Source organism: Lactuca serriola, chromosome 4, assembly GCF_051521515.1.
Source record: "Lactuca serriola cultivar US96UC23 chromosome 4, Lser_US96UC23_V15, whole genome shotgun sequence".
NCBI lineage: Eukaryota > Viridiplantae > Streptophyta > Magnoliopsida > Asterales > Asteraceae > Lactuca > Lactuca serriola.
In genome coordinates, this window is record NC_136411.1 from 362,359,220 (window position 1) to 362,382,115 (window position 22,896).

Sequence of the window (22,896 nt, forward strand, 5' to 3'; positions counted from 1 at the left end):
TTTATTAATTTTAAAAATCCGATTTTATGAATTATAAGGTTTTTAATTCGGACATTCTGACAAAATATGTTTGAGTATGTTCAAAAATAAAAATATTCTAGAACCATAAAATAATAAAAATATTCTTGAACATATTTCTTGATCATGACTTTAAAAATTTCTTGTAGAATAACAAATTTTCGAACCAGTAATTGAAGAATTAAAACAAAAATTACATTAATTCTTATACAATACATGTAACAATTGCTAAGAATTACATTTATTGTTAAAAAATAAAACTAAAAACTTTCAAATTGGGAAAAAAAACATCAAAATCTAACAAAGACACTAATACATTCTAAAAGAATTATGTTGCTAAGAGGTGTCGTTCAAATTTCGTGGTCCGTTCTTCAAGCATCAGCTTCTGTGGAAACAAATCCAATGAATAAATTAGTGAGAAAATATCCATATTCCATTCCAACATAATTGGAATTCGTGATTCCATTCTGATAGAATTGGGATTCATTTACCAATAATTATATTAATTCAGGGCATTCTAACATAATATGTTCATGATTATCATAGAAAACATTCTTTGCTGATAGAATACTATAAATGAAGAAATACCATTCAGTTGAAGCATTTTAGCGAGCGTTTGGTGTGCATCAAAACAACTTTCAATTTCCTGTAAAAATTAGACAAACAGAACAAGTTCCCAATTCACAGAGGACATTTTGATGTTGGTGTTGTTGCCTTCAGTCCATCTACAACTGCTACTGATCCAGATTTGCAAGCACACATGAAGCAGAATATGTGTCCACAACTCAAATACACAGGATCAAATACAATATCCTGATCATTCAACAAATACAAACGACAGATTATTCAATAGCAGATACTATATATATGATTTTTAATTAATCAAGGTATGCATTATTATAACAAAAAGTTTACAAGGCATTATCAAGGGCTGACCAAGCATATGGAACAAGTCAAATTTATCTCAAGCTTCACAGCATTAGACAACTTACACGAAAGTGATGGTTTTCCATAATTAAATATAAGAGAGTAGTCTTCTAATATTTCAGATGCTTTCCTTATAACTTTCTTTGATTCCCTTAAGTTAATATGGAAGTCAATAAGCTCACAAAGCCATGGAGACTGAAGGAGTTCCATGTGCATGCTCTGGACTTGTGACCTGAATGCTTGCCCTTGTTTAGAGTCATGTATCTGCAGTAAAAAGTTATGAGTGCTCAACTGCTCATGTTTTATTATGAAGAATCTAAAAGCACTTTGATAATTAAGTGACAAATAAAAACCTTATCATATTTTTTAATAATTTTGCACATAGCAATGGCATTGATAACTGCATAAGCAACAAGGTCCTTTCCTTCTTGTATTAAAGAATGATGGTTTCCATGTAACTTGCCTTTGCACCACATGAAGTACTTGTGGAAGCCTGTTGCCAGATGAACATCAAGCACCTTTTATGCACGCTCATTAAAACATCCAACCACCACAGACATCTCCTTCATAAAGGAAGGAAAAAAGCTTCCATGATAGAGGACATGGGTTGAAGTGGCAAAGATATTTGCATATTATGGCGTCAATTAAATTTAAACACATACTTGACCAGTCCCTTGGGGCAATCGAAGGCCACCGCCGCTGAGAATGTTAGCACGTGGATTGGAACGGCAAGGCTTATTCCCCTTATTGGCGCTTTCATTGCTGATGCTTTTCTCGGTCGATACCTAATGATTATAATTGCTTCGCTCTTTAATAAATCATTAACTGGATGCTCTGTGCCTCTGTTGAAATCACATCGATAATGTCTGATCACAAATTCATAATTGACAGGCGCTTGGGTGTGAGGTTGATGGTAAGGGTGTGAGGCAATTTATGAAGGGGATAAATTTAGGGTTAGAAAAAGTCAATTAGATAACGAGGGATTATAGAGATTATTTTTGGAAATTATTAATTATATTACTAAATTACCCTTCTTTATTTATTTAAATATTTAATTTTGATTGGCTCACATTTATGCATACAATAACACAATAAATACTTTAAACACCTGAACCTATCTCTACTAACATTAACAACATGTATAGGGATAACCCGAAACCAACCTTGGATCTACTGCATTTTTTTCCAGCCTTACCCAAAGGATGATGTACTAGTAGATCTAATGAAATGACTGTTGGATTAGTGTCTAAGTCCATAACTATTTTGGTATGTACTTGACCCGATGGTGCATGGTCCTTTTGGGTTGCCTTCACCAAAGCAACTTGATTGGAGAAATATATAGATAGAGAGGATAATATGATTTATTAATATGTTATAAGAATAATATATTAAAGGAGAAATCATATTTGTTTAATTAATATTGGTCGATAATTAGTTTTGTGATCAAATGTAATTAATTAAACTAGAGGGGCTGATTTGTAATTATATGATAGTTACAAATAAGGTAAGGATTATCTTATAAGTGTGGTGAACGAATTTAAGGTTGGAAAGCCTTAGAATTTGAGTATGATAAGGATTCAAGGATTATCTTATTGGTTGCTTAATGGATAATCAACTAGATAAGGATAATGACTGAAACCCTATCTCTACACCTATATAAACAACCCCAAGGCCATGAATTCGGGTATCCCTTCCCAAGAGGTCCCAAATATGAATTCTAACCTCTCTCCTCTCTCTATATACCTTCTCCACTTGCTTATGGTGTTTGTAAGCCATTAGAGGAGTGACACTTGTGACTCTCTGCTTTCCAAGGTCAATTCAAGGAGGAATTGGATTGTTATTGCTATATAACAATCAAGGTATGTTCTTAAACCTATTTACATGTGAATTCTGATTTCCATATACTAGAATTAGGGTTCAAAGTCTTGGATTCAAAGTATGTACAATAGAGAAACCTAGATCCGAGCTTTAGGGTTTGTATGAGCACATAGGATGTCTTATGACCAAAACCCATCAATGACGAACCTCATTTATTAACATAACATCCTCATGAACGAACGAAACATATCCCATAATACATAACTAGCACGATAAAAGTTTTAAAGTTAACCAGAAATGTTGCTAAAACCATGGTCGGATCCATCCAATTATCAACCTTGCTAGCACGACATGCCAAAAAGTAGATTCTACACAAAATCAAATGTCGCGTCCGGAAGATTAAGTAACACTATCCCAAATTCTAGACTCCCAATAACCAAGGACATCTTCCATACTCGAGTCGAACTTGATGATATGTTGATGAATCCATTGAACTTCAACAGATATAACTCAAAACTTCACAAAAGAATTTCCACATTAATGATGAATGAATGACCAATGATCGAAAATTCATTGACACGTAAACCCATGAACTAGTACCCTACTGGACAAAGCCCAAGAGGGACTAAACATACCAAACTCTGAAATCGATTGACCGATTTGCAACTGCCTAATCTAGACTATAAATAGCAATCTATACAACGAGATGACAAATCCCTCAACAACCGATACTCAACCTGAGCGACCCTAGTGCCTCCTTGTATATTCATTGGTATCCTAAAAGGAAACAATGGCTACAACGAGCTCCTTGACCAACTACTTCCTGCTGCGAGACAACTCGAGTATTTTCTGAACTCATACTTTTGATAGCCACTTGCTCTTCACCCTTGACATGACCAAATCTTGAATTGAAGTCTCATATACCCGCACCGCAGATCCCTATGAACCATTCTTCTAACACCACCAACTCAAACAGATCGATGGTCCTCCAAGCAGAATACCTAATTCTTCCATACTTAGGGTTCAAACTACCACCCACTGACGTTTCAACCAAACCATATCTCATACCGGCTCAACTAGGTGTAAACCATCCCTGACTCTTGGAATGTATAACACACGCAAGATGATGTTCCTGAAAAGTGATGGGTTTTGAGCACTACATCAATCCTATGGTGTACATGCAAACCCTAAAGCTTTGGATCTAGTTTGTCTAATGAACATGCAATAATCATCCAAAGCTCATAAACCCTAATTCTAGCATACAATAATCGAAATTGACAAAAGAATAGAGTTTAGATCTTACCTTGATTATTATGTTACAATAACAATCCGAATCCTTCTTGTAATTGACTTCTGAAAGCCTAGTGCCTCAAATGTTGCACCTCTAATGGAGTCACAAACACCATATGCAACAAGATGAACATGGAGAGAGGGAGGAGGAACCAAAAACGTCCAAGAACCCTTAGGGATTACTTCACCACGTTTTGGGGGCCTTAGGGGTTCCTTATATAGGTAGGCTATTAGGGTTTTCAACTAGGAAACCCTAATTTGACTGCTTAGGCTCTAAGCAACCCATGGACTCCCTCTTTAGAGTCCTTGGATGAATTCTTATGGGTTTCCCCATAGATTTCGTCCACTCCAACTTCTATGGAGTCCATTAGCCCATTTATGCAGCTATCTTATAATTACACAATCAGTCTGCTTTATTTAATTAATCTCTTTTAGCCACAAAATTAATTAGTATTAATTCTTGACTAATATTAATTAAACAATATGTTTTCTCTTTTAATATATTATTCATATAATATATTAATAAATCATAATTAATCCTTTTTCTCCTTAGTTCATCCTATCAGTTGCTATGGTGAAGGCAACCCAAAAGGACCATGCTCACAATCGAGTCAAGTAGATACCAAAACAGTTAAGGGCTTAGAAACCTAATCCAACAGTCTCCCACTTGGATAAGTCTAATAACTATATTGTGTGTGACTTCAGAACCTGATCAACAATCGTAGCTTTCAAAAGCCGTTGTCAAACTCTAATCATATCAGAAACGTGTCCTTTAGATAAGGGATCATATATTCCTCCATTCTAGATATTGTATGAACTGAGACATGTATTTTAATCATACTCTCTGTTCATGTGTTGTTTCTTGATTTTCAATTTATGACAAGTGACAACAGACTACAATTTAACACATCAACTTAGTCCAGGCTTGGCCAAACTCTTAGGGTGTCATCACTAAATCATCGAGGGGCCCACGGATATCGCTTTTAACCCACTTTGGGTAAAATGAACGCATAAACTTTGACTCAATGCTCGCTTGTACCTACTCATCAAATCACACACAACAGTATGTTTTATAACACCAAGTTACAGGTGCGTTTACATATTATCAATGTGAAATCGAATTGCAGAATACAACTCACACATCTCTGTTTTAAAAATATAAGATATTATCATCTCACCAATCACTCGTGATAAAATCCATGAAGCGATCCAAGTGAGCGTGGGTTTAATCCAATGCTCTAATCTTATAGGAGCACTCATGAACCCTGCAATAAACTTTTGCTATGTCTAAAACACTTTAGACAATCTACAGTCAGATTCATGACAGTCTTCTTTCATACCTACTTCCAAAGTATGATTGACTGTGGATGGTTTGAATAATCTTATTATTCGGGAAGTCAAACATGCAAAGTGAAACACAAGAATAATCGAATCCAATATGGCCCCAAACTTTTGAGTATAAATAAAACTCCTTTTATTTAGTCACCATATTGATTACACATTATTCATTGTATAATGTTTCAAATAATCAACTTATTACTTGAATTATAACAACAGTTGTCCCATACACCAAGCATGCATACTCTGTTTACCTATGATCCATTCTTTGTGAAATAGATCAACTTAACACATTTCTAATGATACTCATTTCACAACTCCTAATCCTTATCATTAGTGTAAGAATACCAAATTCTTGCCACTACCAGAATATGTTAGATTCTAACATTTTATGCAATGATCCTTTTGTAATCTTATTGCACAAAAGTCTCCAAGACTTTGCCAATGAAATTACTAAGTTCTCTATTGGCGATTGTTACAAGACAATTCCATATATGTGAAGTCTCGCATTCAAAGTACATTCCTTTGAACATCCTTCTTGCATAAAAGTTTCTAATCTAGACATAGATTCTCGATATCCAACTCCCAATATGGAAACATTTCCATATTTGCCATACAACAACTCATTATTAATAGAATCATATCTAATCATAATAATGCTTTTATGGTCCATTCATTACTATACTTCCAACTACCCACAAGTGACCAATCATCGGCGAACCTTAGATTGTACTTGACAGTTGTTTAATTATTTTAGTTAAATCTGGTTCTAGTCCCTTTTCCCTCTTAATGCCCTAGGCATTTGGAAAACATTTTAAAACGGTCGAATATTACAACATATGCAATCAATCTTATACCCGAAGCGTATGGGACACGATTCATAATGAAATACGTGATACTTTACCAGTTCCTTGCTATAATATTGCCATATATAGAATCCTTTCAAGTTGTATCTTTTCAACATAACATCCATATATGTCCTTTGACTAAATTTGATTAAAATTTCTCGATCCAAGCTTTTAGATTTCGAAACGAAGTATAATATTCTCTCCCTTAATTATAGCAAAACAACTATTCAACCTTTTCAAGTTCACTACTAGAAAACAGACCTTTAATGACGCGCTTTTTACGACACGCACTGATTAATGATACGCAAAAGGACGTGCCCTTAAAATAGTGTTATCTCTCCAAAAAAATTAAGGATTTACGTCACGCATTATTGCGTGCCCCTAATTTAGTGTCTCAAGAAAAAAAATTAAAAACACGGAGGGCACTTTATCTTAAACGCGTGTCGTCTGTACCTGTCGCTTTATAATTTTAATGGAACGCGCTTTTAGTAGACAAGGGGGGAAACGAAATCCCCAAAATTTTGAAAACCCGCCTTGTTTTTTCTATCTTTTATCTATCTTTCATCCTTGCAATCCACTCCCCCCTCTCTGATAATCTCTCCTCTAGATCTCTCTTATATCTATCTTTCATCCTTATTTTTTCTATCTTCTATCTATCTTTCAATATTTATCCATTTCGTATTTTTGGAGCTCAGCACCAGCCAGGCACCACCCAAGCACCAGCCATACAGAGGTCAACGGTGGCAAATATTCTCTTTTCTCCCTCTCAAACGTCTTTATTTCCGTAATTGTTATCGTAAGTGTGAAAATCTCTAACTTATAGCTTTAATTTAAACTTTAAGTTGTTCTAGGGTTATATTGAACCATAGTAAGAACGCATACTGGATATGGGATACAATTTCATACCTTTATTTGTGTATCTAGAACATAGGAACGATGATTTGGATCTTCGATTGAAGTTTTGGAACACCGATTAAAGTATTGGAATGCCGACTTGAACATCATTTGTGTGTTGGGTGCGTCGACTCAATATATGGTAACAAAATCTCACATTTTCCAGTAGTTAATTGTGTATAGCTTAATTGTAAGGGGTAGCGATCACTTTATAGAACCATATACACGATTTCAGTTCATTAATTTTAGTCAATTTTATTATATTAATTTGGTTCTAAACTTCTAACATCGTGCATTAGGTACATCTTACTGAATTAACCTCGTACCTCTATGTATTCTGTATAAATTTTACTACTCTTCAATATGAATTGAAGAATTTTTTTTGTTAAACTCAGACTATGGAAAAGCTTTGGAAAGCAAATGAAGCAGTTAAAGTTGCTCCTGCCCTAATTGCTTGCAGTTCCAAATATTGAAAAGTTTGCTTATCTCATTAGTGAACAGAGGAAGGTTTCCATCTTTCTGAATTTATCTTTCATAAACATATCTCAAAAATGCTAATCTTTTTATCTATTTTCAACCAGATATATCAACCAAAAGAAGTTGAAGAGGTGAAGGTAGTTCCAAAGACCGAAGAAGACACCATAAAAGAATACATAACAACAAATAGACGACATGAAAATGCTAAACTGGTTTGTAAATTGCAATTCAATTCTCCATCTTCCATGTTTACATTTTTTTGATCAGGTTTAACACTTATAGGTTTGTAAATTTCAATTCAATTATCCATCTTCCATTTTCCATGTTGGACATTTTTTGATGTTTACTCGATGTAGTTCTAGGTATAGAGATGAATACAGGGGCTACAAGAGGAGAAGTCGCAACAGAAGCAGGGACAAATATTATGGAAGGGACAGAGAAAGTAGGACCCACAGTAGGAGTAGGAACCTTGATTATCATAAAAGACATAGGTGGGGGGGGTATGATGGTGAGAGAAGCCTAAGTAGATCTCCTATAAGGTAAAAAGACATAAATGCCCTTATCATTGAAAATAGCCCTAGAAAGTTTTTTTTTCAGTTTTTGTTTAAAGTTGATCTTTTGTTTTAAATACATGAAAGTGAGAATCATAATTATTTATCGATCATAAAAGCTTTGAACCATTTGAACGGATAGAATGTTGTAGCTTTGAACCACTTGAGTGCCACAATTCACTTATAATCTGTCATTACAACATATCGCTTAATCCATAGACATTGGCTCTAAAAGATGTACAAATATCCCTTTACTTTCGCCCCAGTCCCAAAAGTGCGAATTTTTCTCTCTTATTTCAGTTTAAATTTACATCTTAACTCATGTGCAATCTTGAGAAGAGATCTATTACATTTATTTCGTCCCACAAAGTCTCTTATTCAACCGTGTGTACACCTTGTAATAATGTGGCTTAATATCTGACAGTCAACTCCTATTTGTTTCTTCAATGATATTATTTTCCAAGATATGTGGATGGTCTATGTCCATTTCTGTTATTCTATTTGACACTCAAGATAACCTTGTTCATGAAGCTACTAACAGCAGGGGTGCTTCTGTGACATGCCAATATTTCTCATCTTACTTCTCTGTTGTCTTATTTGCTAGTATGTATATTCTTATACATTTTTTTGCAGGTTATAAGCCCCGAGCTTATATTCTATAATTCATCAAAATATGTAGGAGAGTCTTCTCTCTTCACAAATAAGTTTTTGCATGCAAGATTGGATGCCTTCTGCAGGTCTCTCTTTCTTGCCTTCATGAATTTTATTGATTAAATTTCACGGGTGCCTTAAATTTGTATTTGGTCCTTTTCATACTAAAGCTAGTGTTGCATGTTACTGGATGATTAGGGTATTGGAAAAAATGCTTATAAATTTGTTCCTTTCTCTGACATATAGGTACAGGAACTCAAACATGATTTTGCGACAATCCATTTATGATTTTTCTTATTGTTTTCTATCCCTAAATGAATGTCTGTCTTCTAAATACGTTTAAACATAAATCTTCTCTTGTTGATAATTTTCTCATTCCATTTTGTGTGTGTTAGTTTGTATGTGGTGGATGGGTCCAAAACCTAGCTCCCTAGAAACCTATATCCAATATATTCTAAACTGAAGGAAAGAGGCCAGTACTTTTTGAGAGAAATCTGAAAGGAGTAGGTTGAATTAACTGATTAGCATTCTTTATTTTATAAATTTAAGCTCGATTCAGAACTGATAAATTGGACAAATCGTATCTAATCAATTCACATATTACTGTGTGCATATCTTGCAATGGAATTGGAATCAGATACAGAACACAACCACAACATGATGATCGATCACAAGATTCCAACACATAACATGCAAATTGATCCATCAAGATTGATGTGTGTAAACTCACTTAGTTTTAAACCTACTTATAATTATCAAATAACACACAAAAGGCAGTGAACCTATCAATTGTGGTATAGCTAAATAAGCAGGGTATCGATCACAGGGAACGACAAATTAAATTAAAAACTAATTTTATCTAAGTTAATTAAGAAGTAGGGGTTTTCTCTAGTTTTACAAGACTAGAAACTTACTAACTATTACTAATTTAAGACTAGAAAATAACGACTTAACTAGATTCAATAATTCGAAAGGAACTTCTGTTTAGTTCAACTTGGTTAACTCTATGGTTGATTTCAAGGTAATGGTGCAATGGATTAATTCTTTCGTTGGTTACCGATTCAAGTGATTAGATTCGTGTTCACTACCCTAATCCTTAGCAAATAAACTAACTTAAACAGTGGCCAATTGTCTAATTTAATTATATTCACTAGATTAATTATTCGGGTTAAGTTAGACTTGCAATAGTTAACTAATTTATTCTTTTAATTAACTCCTTGTTTGATGGTCATCTTACAAGCTTGCACATGAATTTACTCAATTTTCTTATTAATTCTAGTAACATGCAACAGAAAATTAATTATTATTCGCACACAAGGTTCTTTAGCAAGCTAAAATAACAAAAGTTCACCAACTTGGAATTAATCCTACCAATCAATCAAACCATATTGTCAACTTTGTATCCCCAAACAGAAGTCTAAAGGTTTTAGCTCATAATTGAAGTAAGTAACAGCAAACAAACAAAGTCAAATTGCTTAATCATAATGATAAAACAAAAGAATAAATGGAATGATGAAATTTTGCCTCAATTACTCTCCGGAATTGAATTCTAGCTCCTTTCGTCGTCTTCTAGGGTTTCTCTGGCTTCTCAATCGTAGCAAAGTACTTTTGAATCGTCCCCGAACTCTCTTCTATCGATCTGTGGAATTATCTTTAAATATACGAATCGACTTGTCGAGTCATGTGGTGACTCGTCGAGTCCCTCTCACATTCCACGTATTGTGATAACTCTCTGGGATCCCGAGTCATTATCTTCTCGATTCTTCGATTGGACTCGCCGAGTAGTCGATCTGACTCGCCGAGTAGGTGCCATTTTTAATGTTTTTCTTCTTGATTCCATTCTCGATCTTCTAACAGTTTCTCCCGCTTCCTTTCGCTTCCGAGCTTCATCTTTGGACTGAAAAACATAATTTAACACTTTTAAGTACCTTTTGTCCATAATATGCAATAATTTAGCTAATAAATGAGTAAAAATGTATACTTAATATGAACTAATTATGCACATATCAAAATATCCCACACTTGTCTTTTGCTTGCCCCCAAGCAAAACTGAATTTTAAACATATTAGAATCATATATAACAACTCCAATCTAACCCAGCCATTAGGCCAAGACCGCAACGCATGCATTTGTGTCTAAAATTTTTCCTAAAGACCTCCCATACTCTAAATACTCACAATCCTCATAAACATTTGCCCACTCATCCCGAACTATGCTCATTTTATGCAACCCTCCGAATCCATCCGCAGAAAACCTCGTACCCTCAAGGTGTTTTTAACTGAGCAACCCTAGCATACATAATCTAAAATTACAAGTTTTTGATACCACTATGGAGCTCTTTTGAATTCATCTCTTCTTTGATATTTGCTTTGATCTCTTTGAATTCACCACCTTTATTGTTTGATTTTCGGGTATCTTCGATTTTTTGGATTTCTTGGAATTTTGATCTTTTGATCTTCACTTTAATTGCTCCAAAATTCATACAATTTCTCTTGTAGTTCTCTCTCTTCTTTTCTTTTTAACATGTACCTCTTTTTTTTCACTCAAATCCCTACATGCTTAAGCAGGGGCGCTCAACCTCAACCTTTATTGGCTAATGATAACAATCTTCCTGGATACATTTCAAGTTTAGGCTGCTAAACATATTGCATCCCTCGGGCCGAGCAGGGTCGTGTTTTTGTCCCATGATTTCACTAGAATAAGGAAGCCACAAATGCACTAGAACGTATATCGGCTCAACTAAACATTTGGGTTTTCATGCAATCATCAACACAACTCTAACATGGAGTCCTAATTTTACTTTTACCAAAATTTTCTAATTTAGATCCTAAGTAATACTTTTGGTATGCAAAATTTTAAAATTAGCCTAAATTAAGACTCTAAATTTTCTAATATGTAACCAACCCCCTACCCCACACTTATTTGATGCAATGCCCTCATTGCATATTATGTATGACAAAAACATAAAAAAAAAACTAAAGAGGGAATTGGAACAAACTCCCCTGGGATAGCAGTGGATAGGTTGATCACTTCCTTTTCAGCTCCAACTTCAATTGACTTTAGACATGGTATCCATGCCTTGGGTGTCTCGTCTCGTGTGGGTCACTCCAAATACGCGGATAACAGTGTAAGATCTTCAAGAATAAATATGGAAAGAATATATAGTCAAGTGGTACTCTAATCAGCATCAAATCAGCAGCCCCTTCAACATGAAACCAAACGAATCGTCGAGTATATACCAAACTCGTCGAGTTACTTCGGGAAATCTTCGGATTGTTGAGAATTAAGGGCGACTCGTCGAGTCAGTTTAGTGCACTCGACGAGTTGGTCACTGAATGAAAATAATATAATTCTGCATCTGATCCAGCTTCCAATAAACTCTCTATACTTTCTATTCACTTCTAGACTCCCTTGCCAACATCTCTAAGGACCGGACTCAATACTTTAACTCTAACGCTCCTCCTTTCTTGACTCTCTTTCTCACTTTGATTCTATAACTCTAAACCCTTTTGAAGCTAGCACTCCTAATTCAATTCTGAAAAATTGTCAAAGCGTCAAACATCAATTACACATCAAAAGCAAGTTTTAAAAACATCAAACAAACCAAAAAGAACAAACACAAAATTAAAAATTGTTCAATAAAAATGCATAAAAAAAATCAATCCTCCTCCTCATCATCATCAAGCCCTACTCCACTTCCTCCAGCACCACTCCTTCTTGCACTTATCACTTCTTCCCATGTTGGAATATATGGAAAGTTACCACCATCTATGTGTGGAATGTTAAAGTGTTCAAAAAGTCGGATATGAGATTGGTTGCTAAAATTCAAGCCCCTCGCCATTTGATCCTGTAGTCGCCTCATCTCCACATTGTACCAATCCATTGGTACATCTTCATTCTCAACCGGAATCACCGGCGGCTCCTCCTCTTTAAATTTAATCACTTCATATTTTGTAATGGTTCGTGATTTAGGTTTAGTAGTGAATGGTCGATCAGCTTCCACCCTTCTTCCCTTTATGTCTTCATCCTTTTCTGTGTTCAACCCTTCTCCAAATGGAATTGTATCAAGGCATGCCACCTCGGCGTCTTGGACTTCCATTCCTTTTCCTTCTTCTGCTGTTTGTTCTTCCAAAGAATCATAAATAGTAACTAAATCCAGGGTATGTGAAGAACTATCAACAAACAGATCAACATTGGCCAAGTTTTTATCAAATTCGACCGGACTCGTCGAGTCCATCAAGGTGACTCGGCGAGTCTGATCGGGTTCCATCAATTCTGGAGTGTTTTCTGAGTTGGCTCCTTCCAGTAACTTTTCTAACTCCTCCAAGTCTTTGCTAGCATCTCCACCTTCTTCAGAGTGTAGCAAAAACTTGCTTGGATCTTCTTTTAGCAAAATTTCAAGCTCTTTTTGTAATATCTCATCATCCAATTGGATATATGAGATTTCTTCTCTCTTTTCTTCTTCTTGCTTGGCTTCTGGAATAGCTTTAAACATCACCGACTCATCACCCACTCTCAATGTCAATGTAGACTCACTTATATCAATTAGAGCACACGCGGTGTTTAAGAATGATCTTCCCAAAATAATTGATATTTCGGGGTCTTCTTCCATATCCACCACCACGAAGTCTACTGGAAAAATAAACTTGTCCACTTTGATAAGGAGATCCTCACAAACGCCTTGTGGATGAATTATCGTTTTGTCCGCCAAATGGATCCTCATATTTACTGGCCTTGGTGCTGGTAAATTCAGCTTCTTAAAGAATGACAAAGGCATCAAATTGATGCTTGCCCCCGAATCAGCTAATGCTCGGGTGGAAACTTCATTACCAAATTGGCACGGGATCACAATATTTCCCGGATCACTCTTCTTTTCAGGAAGCTCATTCATCAATATTTCCGCGACTTCATCCAAATCTTTCCTAGCAGCAAAAAGGCTTTTAAGCAAGTTGAAGTATTTAGGTGTTTGGAGCATTGTTTCCATAAATGGCATATTGACTTGTAAAGCTTTAACATGCTCCATGAAGGTTCTGTATGCTTTTACTTTTTCTGCAGGCATGGCTTTGATTGGGTATGGCAGAGGAGGATTATAAGGCTTCAAAGTGCTGGCAGTTTTATTATTTACGTATGGACTTGTCGAGTCGGATCGGGTTTTTCTAGATCCGATTCTTCTTCCTTTTCTGCCTTCTTCTTGGAGATTTTCAGTGCTTCTGTGAATGTTTCTTCACTGCTGGAGGTTATTACACTTACATTCTCCATTCTTGGATTGGGTTCGGTGTTACTCAGAAGTTGACCCGGTCTTCTATCATTCACTTGATGCGCAAGCTGCCCCAGCTGTTTCTCAATGTTGAGAATTGATGCTTGCTGATTCCTAAGCATGTTTCTGGTCTCGTGTATGGCAGCATCGTGATCACTGTGTCTTTTTTCGGGCGCGACTATGAATCTAGTGAATAACTCTTCTAAATCGGCTTTCTTTTCTACCGGTTCTTCCTTTTGGTAAAGTCCCCTCTCCTTCTGCTTGTATTTCTCCTCCTTTGCCTTCTTATACTCCTCGAATGGTAGCCAATCCTTCTTAGGTTTCCGCAAATTATCATCATATCGATCACCACTCGAATAGAAAACTTGAGCTTTCTTATTTCCATTTTCATCCAAATCACAATCCTTTGTGAGATGGGGCCCTCTACAATTTTCGCATCCTACTCTAATAGCATGGATTGTTTGATCCATTTTAGTCATTCTTTGATCTAGACTATCAAGCTTAGCTATCACCGCCGCCATGCTATCATTTGCTGCGTTTACTACTCCCCGACTTACTTTGTTTCTCGGATTGTGGTATTCTCTAGAGTGCTTAGAGAATTCTTCAATTAATTCTTTAATTAACGGGGGCGCCTTCTTTGTGAGCAGGCCTTGAGAATCAAGCAATTGCCTTGTGGTGACATTGACTCCATCATAGAAGATGGAGACCTCTTGTTGGCTATTAAGGTCATGGTGTGGGCAATTTCTAAGTAGGCTCTTGTATCTTTCCCAAGCTTCATAAAGAGATTCTCCGGGTTGTTGCTCGAAGTTGGCAATGGCTTTCTTAAGCTTGGCTATCTTGGAGGGCGGGCAGAAATGGTCTATGAATTCTTCTTTCATTCTGGCCCATGTGGTGACCGATCCGGGAGGAAGTGACTTTAACCAATCTTTTGCAGCCCCCTTAAATATGACAGGAAGCATGCGAAGAAGCTGGGTCTCACGTGGAACATTAGGCACGTTGAAGTAGTCGGCCACATCATTCACTTCATCCAAGTGCTTGTAAGCGTCTTCATGATCCTTCCTGTAGAAAGGAATCTCCTTGAGTTGGGCGAGAATATGGCCTTTTAGTTCGAAGGTAGCGGTTGCGGGAATTGTGGGTTGCACAAGTCCCGGCCCGGTGTCATCACACATCCTTTTCTTCCACTCCCCCATGGGGACTTCATCGATGTTAGCCATCATGATAGCTAACTCTTCTTCGGAATCGATTTCGTGCTCGTAAGTATGCTCTTCTTCTTCCTCGGTCTCGTACTCGATATCTTCTTCAATTGGTTCTTCAATTGTTAACGAGGCACTGGATGCTCCTGATTTGCTGCTCCTTTTCTTGCTGAAAACGGACTTTAAATTCTTGAGTGGTGAGTTCTTTGAAGTTGCGGTTTCTCCAACGGCATTTCCTTTGCTCCTTCTTAGTGCGGATTCCGGGTCTTCCAAAGGAGAGACCAGAGGTGTATCAGATCCTCGGGTCATGAAACAACTGTAAACAAACAAAACAAAAGAAACAGAATGTGTAAAAAGAACAAAAACGAAATAAAAAAATAAAGACTGAAACAGCGATGTACTCGCGGAGTCGGCACGAGTGCACTCGGTGAGTTCAAGGCAAAAACAGAAAAGAAAATTTCTAGTTATTCTAAAAAAAACGAATTTTTTTATAAACTAATTCTACTTACTGGATTACTTTGTAAATAACTTTGTGTAAGATAAATCCCACACAAAGGATCGATTAAACTAGAATTTAATATTAATTTTAGAACCGTTCCCCGGCAACGGCGCCAAAAACTTGATGTGTGTAAACTCACTTAGTTTTAAACCTACTTTTAATTATCAAATAACACACAAAAGGCAGTGAACCTATCAATTGTGGTATAGCTAAATAAGCAGGGTATCGATCACAGGGAACGACAAATTAAATTAAAAACTAATTTTATCTAAGTTAATTAAGAAGTAGGGGTTTTCTCTAGTTTTACAAGACTAGAAACTTACTAACTATTACTAATTTAAGACTAGAAAATAACGACTTAACTAGATTCAATAATTCGAAAGGAACTTCTGTTTAGCTCAACTTGGTTAACTCTATGGTTGATTTCAAGGTAATGGTGCAATGGATTAATTCTTTCGTTGGTTACCGATTCAAGTGATTAGATTCGTGTTCACTACCCTAATCCTTAGCAAATAAACTAACTTAAACAGTGGCCAATTGTCTAATTTAATTATATTCACTAGATTAATTATTCGGGTTAAGTTAGACTTGCAATAGTTAACTAATTTATTCTTTTAATTAACTCCTTGTTTGATGGTCATCTTACAAGCTTGCACATGAATTTACTCAATTTTCTTATTAATTCTAGTTTCATGTTCATTAATCCTAGACATATAGCATAGTGATCACATAGCATATGAGGTCAATAATCAATAGATGTTCATGCTAATCAATTATCTTCCTATTAACAGAAAATTAATTATTATTCGCACACAAGGTTCTTTAGCAAGCTAAAATAACAAAAATTCACCAACTTGGAATTAATCCTACCAATCAATCAAACCATATTGTCAACTTTGTATCCCCAAACAGAAGTCTAAAGGTTTTAGCTCATAATTGAAGTAAGTAACAGCAAACAAACAAAGTCAAATTGCTTAATCATAATGATAAAACAAAAGAATAAATGGAATGATGAAATTTTGCCTCAATTACTCTCCGGAATTGAATTCTAGCTCCTTTCGTCGTCTTCTAGGGTTTCTCTAGCTTCTCAATCGTAGCAAAGTACTTTTGAATCGTCCCCGAACTCTCTTCTATCGATCTGTGGAATTATCTTTAAATATACGAATCGACTCGTCGAGTCCCTCTCACATTCCCCGTATTGTGATAACTCTCTGGGATCCTGAGTCATTATCTTCTCGATTCTTCGATTGGACTAGCCGAGTAGTCGATCTGACTCGCCGAGTAGGTGCCATTTTTAATGTTTTTCTTCTTGATTCCATTCTCGATCTTCGAACAGTTTCTCCCGCTTCCTTTCGCTTCCGAGCTTCATCTTTGGACTAAAAAACATAATTTAACACTTTTAAGTACCTTTTGTCCATAATATGCAATAATTTAGCTAATAAATGAGTAAAAATGTATACTTAATATGAACTAATTATGCACATATCAAAGATCTTGTTTTCCATGTTGCATTGTATGGACACCTCTTCCTGTTGTTTCATGGCTTCTTCCTTTTGTTGGTCATATTGGTATAGGCAGAGAAGATGGAGTCATTCTAGACTTTGCAGGACCTAACTTTATGTGTGTAGATAACTTCACTTTTGGAGCTGTTACTCGTTACATTCAAATAAGTAAAGATAAGGTACGCTCACTTCTAATTTGATCAAAACTAAATGAGGGCAAATTTGTAAAACATCATTTATATAAGAAACTTAATGAGAAAGAATACATAAAAAAAAAACTCAGACATAACTTAATGATGTATGGAGCACTTAAAAGTGGTATGCACAAAGTTTGTTTCTTCTTTGAACATCTGAATAACATTAAATGACCATTTTACCCTTCTTCTAGAAGTTAAAGAAGTAAACATACATTGACTACATTTCTCCATTTTACCCTTCATCTTCTAATGTAACATCCCGAAATATCAAGAGTAGAGTTGAAGGGCTAAAAGAGTATATTGGGAAAGAGTGACTCGGCGAGACCATGGATGGACTCAGCGAGTAGAGTCGCGATTTGGTCGCGTGTTAAGTAGCCGACTCGGCAAGTCAATGAGATGGACTCGATGAGTAGGTGCTGAGTGGAGAAAACCCTAATTCTCGGGGTTGAGCCCTATATAAAGAACATTATGTTTCCTTCCCAGCCTCTTTATCACCCCTTGAGTCCCAGAAACCCTAAATTCGTGGAGAAGCACCATTGTTGAGCAAATTAGAGCTTGGAGAGGTGGTTATTGAAGAGGTCTTAGAGAAGGAGAGGCTTGGAGCAAGGGTCTTTGCTTGGATTCAAGTTTCTTTGCAGTTGGGGCGTTCTTTTGAGGTAATATCTCGTCTTTGAGCTGCCATTTCCTTGATGCATCATTTTGGGGGTATTAGAGATTATATATTTGGATGTGTTGGAGTTTAGAGGTTAGATCTGAGGTTGCTACCTCAGAACTGGAATGGAGAAGAGTTGGAATGCATGAAAGTCCCTGTGTTGAGTGTTGGATGAAGCTATCATGTCCCAAACCTTAGCCCTAATGTGCAAAATGCATAGATCTCTTTGGATTCACGTAAAGTTTGCCACTTTACGTGATGGATGAGTTGTAGGAGGCTAGATCTATGTTTTGGAGCAGTTGCATGGCCTGGAATGCTTCTGAATGGATTCAGACCGGTGGTACTCGGCGAGTCACATGGGTGTACTCGACGAGTTGCTTGAAGATGAGCTGGAACTCGACGAGTTGGAAGAAAAACTCGGCGAGTTGGATGAAGATGGCCTGGAACTCGGCGAGTTGTATGAACAACTCGGCGAGTAGGTTGAAGATAGCCTTAGACTCGGCAAGTCTGTTCTTGGACTCGACGAGTCTTGTCGAAGAGTCCCAAATATTTTCTGGTCGAGTCGAGAATTGGCGAGTCAAGGGATGACTTGGTGAGTTGTGTGCGAGTAGACTCAGAGTTGTTGGACTCGACGAGTCTCGGGGTGACTCGGCGAGTTAGGTCGCGGATTGAGGGAAGTTCTGAGTATGGGGACTCGGCGAGTCATCGGGTTGACTCGGCGAGTAGAGTCAGTCAGGGGTTGACTTGGACCTTGTCCAAGGGTTGACCAGTTGTTTTTCAGGGGTTATTTGGTAATTAAGGGTATTTATTGAGTGAGTGTGTTGGTGTTTAGTGGAGGAGTTCGTGTCGGAGCTTGGAGCAGCGGGATCTTATCCTTTAGTCGGCAGTTTCGAGGTGAGTTATCCTCACTATATCAACGGGGTTTAAGGCACCAAGGCCGACCCTTTATCGGATGGAAATCCGGGTAGTTGTCTGTTGTTATGATATTGCGGGATATGGGCCAGAAGGCATTATGTTATGGGCCGGAAGGCATTATATGTTGTGGGCCGGAAGGCATTATATGTTGTGGGCCGGAAGGCATTGTGATGTGGACCGGAAGGTCATGGCCTAGAAAGGCGTATGTGCGTAAATAGTATGTTGGCTGAGTCGTAGGGTGTTGTTATGCTAGTGATCGGCTAGGTCGGTATCCTGGTTAGGGTGATCATATGTTATGTGATCTATTTGATCGATGTGCTGACTGTGAACTATTATATGATTATGTGTTATGTGCACACGGTTGCTTAGACTGGAGTTTGACCCGATATGCATGGCTGTTCTATGTTCTGTTATGTTATGTATGCTTTTTATGTTATGGGCCGGAAGGCAATACGATTTGGACCGGAAGGTCGTGGCCTGGAAGGGCGTATTTGTGGTTGATATTTTGGGAATATCTCACTAAGCTTTCGGGCTTACAGTTGTGGTTTTATGTTTCAGGTTCTTCAGGAGACTGTGGCAAAGCAAAGGCGTGATCGTACCGCTCCTCATGATTTTGTAGTAATGTGATTCTGGGAATACGTTAAGTGTTTTGTATTAAAAACCTTTTTGTAAGGATTTAATGAAATCGAGCCATTTTTGAAAAATTTAAAATTGGTTGTATTTTTCGGTCGTTACAAGTTGGTATCGGATCCTTGGTTTGAGTGAATTGGAGGAACATTCGTGTGACTCCAGTCTCAAATCGAGGAGAGTTTTCAAAAGAGTATTTAAAATGGTTTTCAAAATGAGTAAGGGAGGACGCGGAGGTACGATCAGCTAGAGCCAGTAAGTAACCCCAAGATATCATGCATGTTATTTGTTTTTGAGCTTTGATAGAACAGCATGCTAGTGATAGGCTAGGGATCTTCAGGATATCATGATATGTTGCCTGATTTGTGATGCCTGTAGCCTAGGGTTCCTTATGGGATATTTTCAGTGTTCCTCTAGTGGTGAGGGTTGAGCGTTGTTATGCATGTTTCTCTAGGGCGTTGTGGTAGTACTTCATACAAATATGGGTAGGTGTGGAAGGTAGTATGGGCCCGTACTACTGAAAGCACAGGACCCATACGCGTATCAGGGAAACCATGATCTCTAGGGTTGGGTTGAGAGAGTTGAATCCCAGGTTGTGGGGAGACTCTGAGATTTTGTGTGGTGTTTTTCAGTATGGAGATTCCGAGGCATGATGAGAGTGGATCCGGATCAGGATCGGGAGCTGGAGAGAGAGTTCCGGGCGGATCGGTGCCGCCCGAGGTTATCGGTCAGATGAGCACGAGCGAGTTGGATGCGAGGATTCGTGAGATCCTGCGTGATGAGATTGCTGAGTTGTTCCAGGCTAAGTTGTCGGAGCTGTTTGGGTCAATTAAGACTGCCATGGTTGAGTATTTTGATGAGCGCTATGCGGCTCTCGCAGAGACGGCTGCCGCGGCGGCTACAGCGGCTGTAGCGGCGGCAGGGGGAGCAGCTGGTCGGGGTTTTCAGTATCGGGACTTCGCTAATACGAAGCCTCCCACCTTCGATGGAGCTCAGGACCCGATTGTTGCTATGAGGTGGTTATCGGACGTGGAGGGGTGTTTCTTCACGTGTTCATGCCCTGCTGATCAGAGGGTGAGGTGTGCTCTGAACTTGTTGAGGCTCGGGGAGAAGGATTGGTGGAGATTGACCACGGGGTCATATTCAGATGCGCAGAGGGTTGCGTTATCATGGGATCAGTTCAAAGAGATGTTCAGCACTCGTTATATTCCGCAGGTGGAGAGGGAGAGATTGGCTCAGGAGTTCCTTGAGCTGAAGCAGGATTCGGAGTCGGTGACTGAGATCACCAAGATGTTCACTGAGACGGAAATGTTTTGCCCAGAGTTCGCTTGGGAGCAGGCTCAGATGTCTCGATATCTGAGCATGCTCAAGAGGGACATCAGCCAGTTTGTGTCTGCGCAGAGGTGCGAGACTTTATTGGAGTTGCAGGGCCGCTAGGCGGCGTGAGTTAGAGATTGAGTTGCAGTTGCGTGAGCTGAGGCAGGTTCCGGTGCAGTCGCAGCCGACGCCGAAACGGTCCAAGACCGTTGATGTTAGAGTGGGGGATCTGAGCAGCCACACTTGTGGGAAGTGTGGGAGGGGTCACACCGGGGTTTGTAGGTCCGGTGGTGCATGCCGCAAGTGCGGAAAGGAGGGGCACTATGCGAGGGATTGTCGGCAGTCAGCGCCAGTTCGGGATTTGAGGATTTGCTATCATTGTCATCAGGTTGGGCATTTGAAGGTCAACTGTCCACAGCTTGCTGCAGGATCGGTGCAGGCTCCAGCACCGGCCACTTTGAGGATCACAGGTGGAGGTCAGGGTGGAGTAGAGGCCCCAAGGGCTCAGGGTCGTGCTTTTCAGCTTGTAGCAGGGGAGGTCAGGGCAGTGCCGGATGCAGCTGCGGGTATGTTTCTTTCTTGATATCTTGTTATCTTGTGATTATTGTGGTTTAATGTTTATGAGCTGGTATTTGGTTTGGTTTTCGTTGTGGTATTCGTCATTTTGCGGGTTGTGGTTTTGGTTATGGGTTATTGTTTTGGGAATTCCGTTGGTTATCATTTATGAGGGTTATTAGTGGAAACCCGACATTGGGTTGAAAGCCGGGTAGCATCTGCTTTCTGAGGAGTGGTTAGATGCAGATTGAGTTTCTTTCGAGCAGGTTGATCGGTGTTGATGTGAGGTCTTGTTAAGGTTGTTTATGCTTGTGGGAAGCAGTCCGCGTGTAAGTGTTTTCTTTGTGCAAGAGTTGTTCTGGGAAGTCAGTAATGGCGACTAGTGGTTGATAGTTAGTGCCCAAGTGGGGGAGAATTGGAGAATTCTACGGGAGATCGACGAGTATTCGAGAGTGCTTAGCTGTTGGGATTCAGCAAGTGTTCTGTCAGCCCAGAGTATAGACTGATAAGAGTAAGTGTCGGGCATGCGGGGCGGGATACAGAACTAGGGCATTTAATTGAGGAGGGCTTGGGAGCAGGCCGGGATCGAGTATGTATGATGGAGTTAGAGTTCGGAACCCCCTTGAGGGCTAGAACGGTATGCATGGGAGGACTTCCGGGGGGATAGCTCGGAATGTTGAATGCTAGTTGAGCGGTCCGGATAGACTGAAAGCCGGAAGGCATACCAGTCAGGCTGAAGGCTCGGAAAACGGTCCAACCAAACTGAAGGCACTGAGAGCGGTCCAGATTGGCTGAAGGTTCTGAGAGTGGTCCAGATGGACTGAAGGCCTGGTGAGGCGGTCCAGTCATGCTGAAGACTCTGCAGGTATTGTTGGATCAGTTTGAGGATATGGATAGTGTATGTTGCGGTGTGATTGCATTAGAAGCTCTGGCCCCGGGTAGTGATCTTGATTAGTGGAGATAGTGCAGGGGTTTGAGAGTCCCTGCGATGAGAGTCAGAGTATGTGTGTTGGATGGATAGCGGATACACTAAAAAGGGTAGTGTAGCGTTGGGTGAGCACCGTGGCACTTGTTGGAGTGGCAATATGGCCAAGTGGATTCCTTGGAAAAGGAAGTGAGAGAGGTGTGTAACTCCAAGAGGGAGTGCAAGTTCACGGAAGTGAAAGCGGCAGAGCAGAGTTATGAATAGAGTAATTCGAGTATGGTTATTGAGCAGCATGTTTGCGGCAGTGGAATAAAAGCTCATTCGGTTTGGGATGTTTGCTGAGATCGTGGAGGGAATTTCACAGATGTAGAGCCAAGAGACTCGGAAGGTGTCACACCCCAAAACCAAGAACGGCGGAAACATTCTGGGGCGGAGGACGTCATGT

General features: G+C 38.7%; 1 non-coding gene and 1 pseudogene across 1 annotated transcript; one reads left to right on the forward strand and one right to left on the reverse strand.

The window, feature by feature from the left end:
- Positions 1-594: 594 nt before the first annotated feature.
- Positions 595-7,136, reverse strand: LOC145099730 (putative E3 ubiquitin-protein ligase BAH1-like 1; annotated as a pseudogene).
- Positions 7,137-14,792: 7,656 nt separating this feature from the next.
- On the forward strand, positions 14,793-14,899 carry LOC145049023 (small nucleolar RNA R71). The gene has a single exon (XR_013683144.1). It is a non-coding gene; the product is annotated as a small nucleolar RNA R71 (small nucleolar RNA).
- The last annotated feature ends 7,997 nt before the right edge of the window (positions 14,900-22,896 follow it).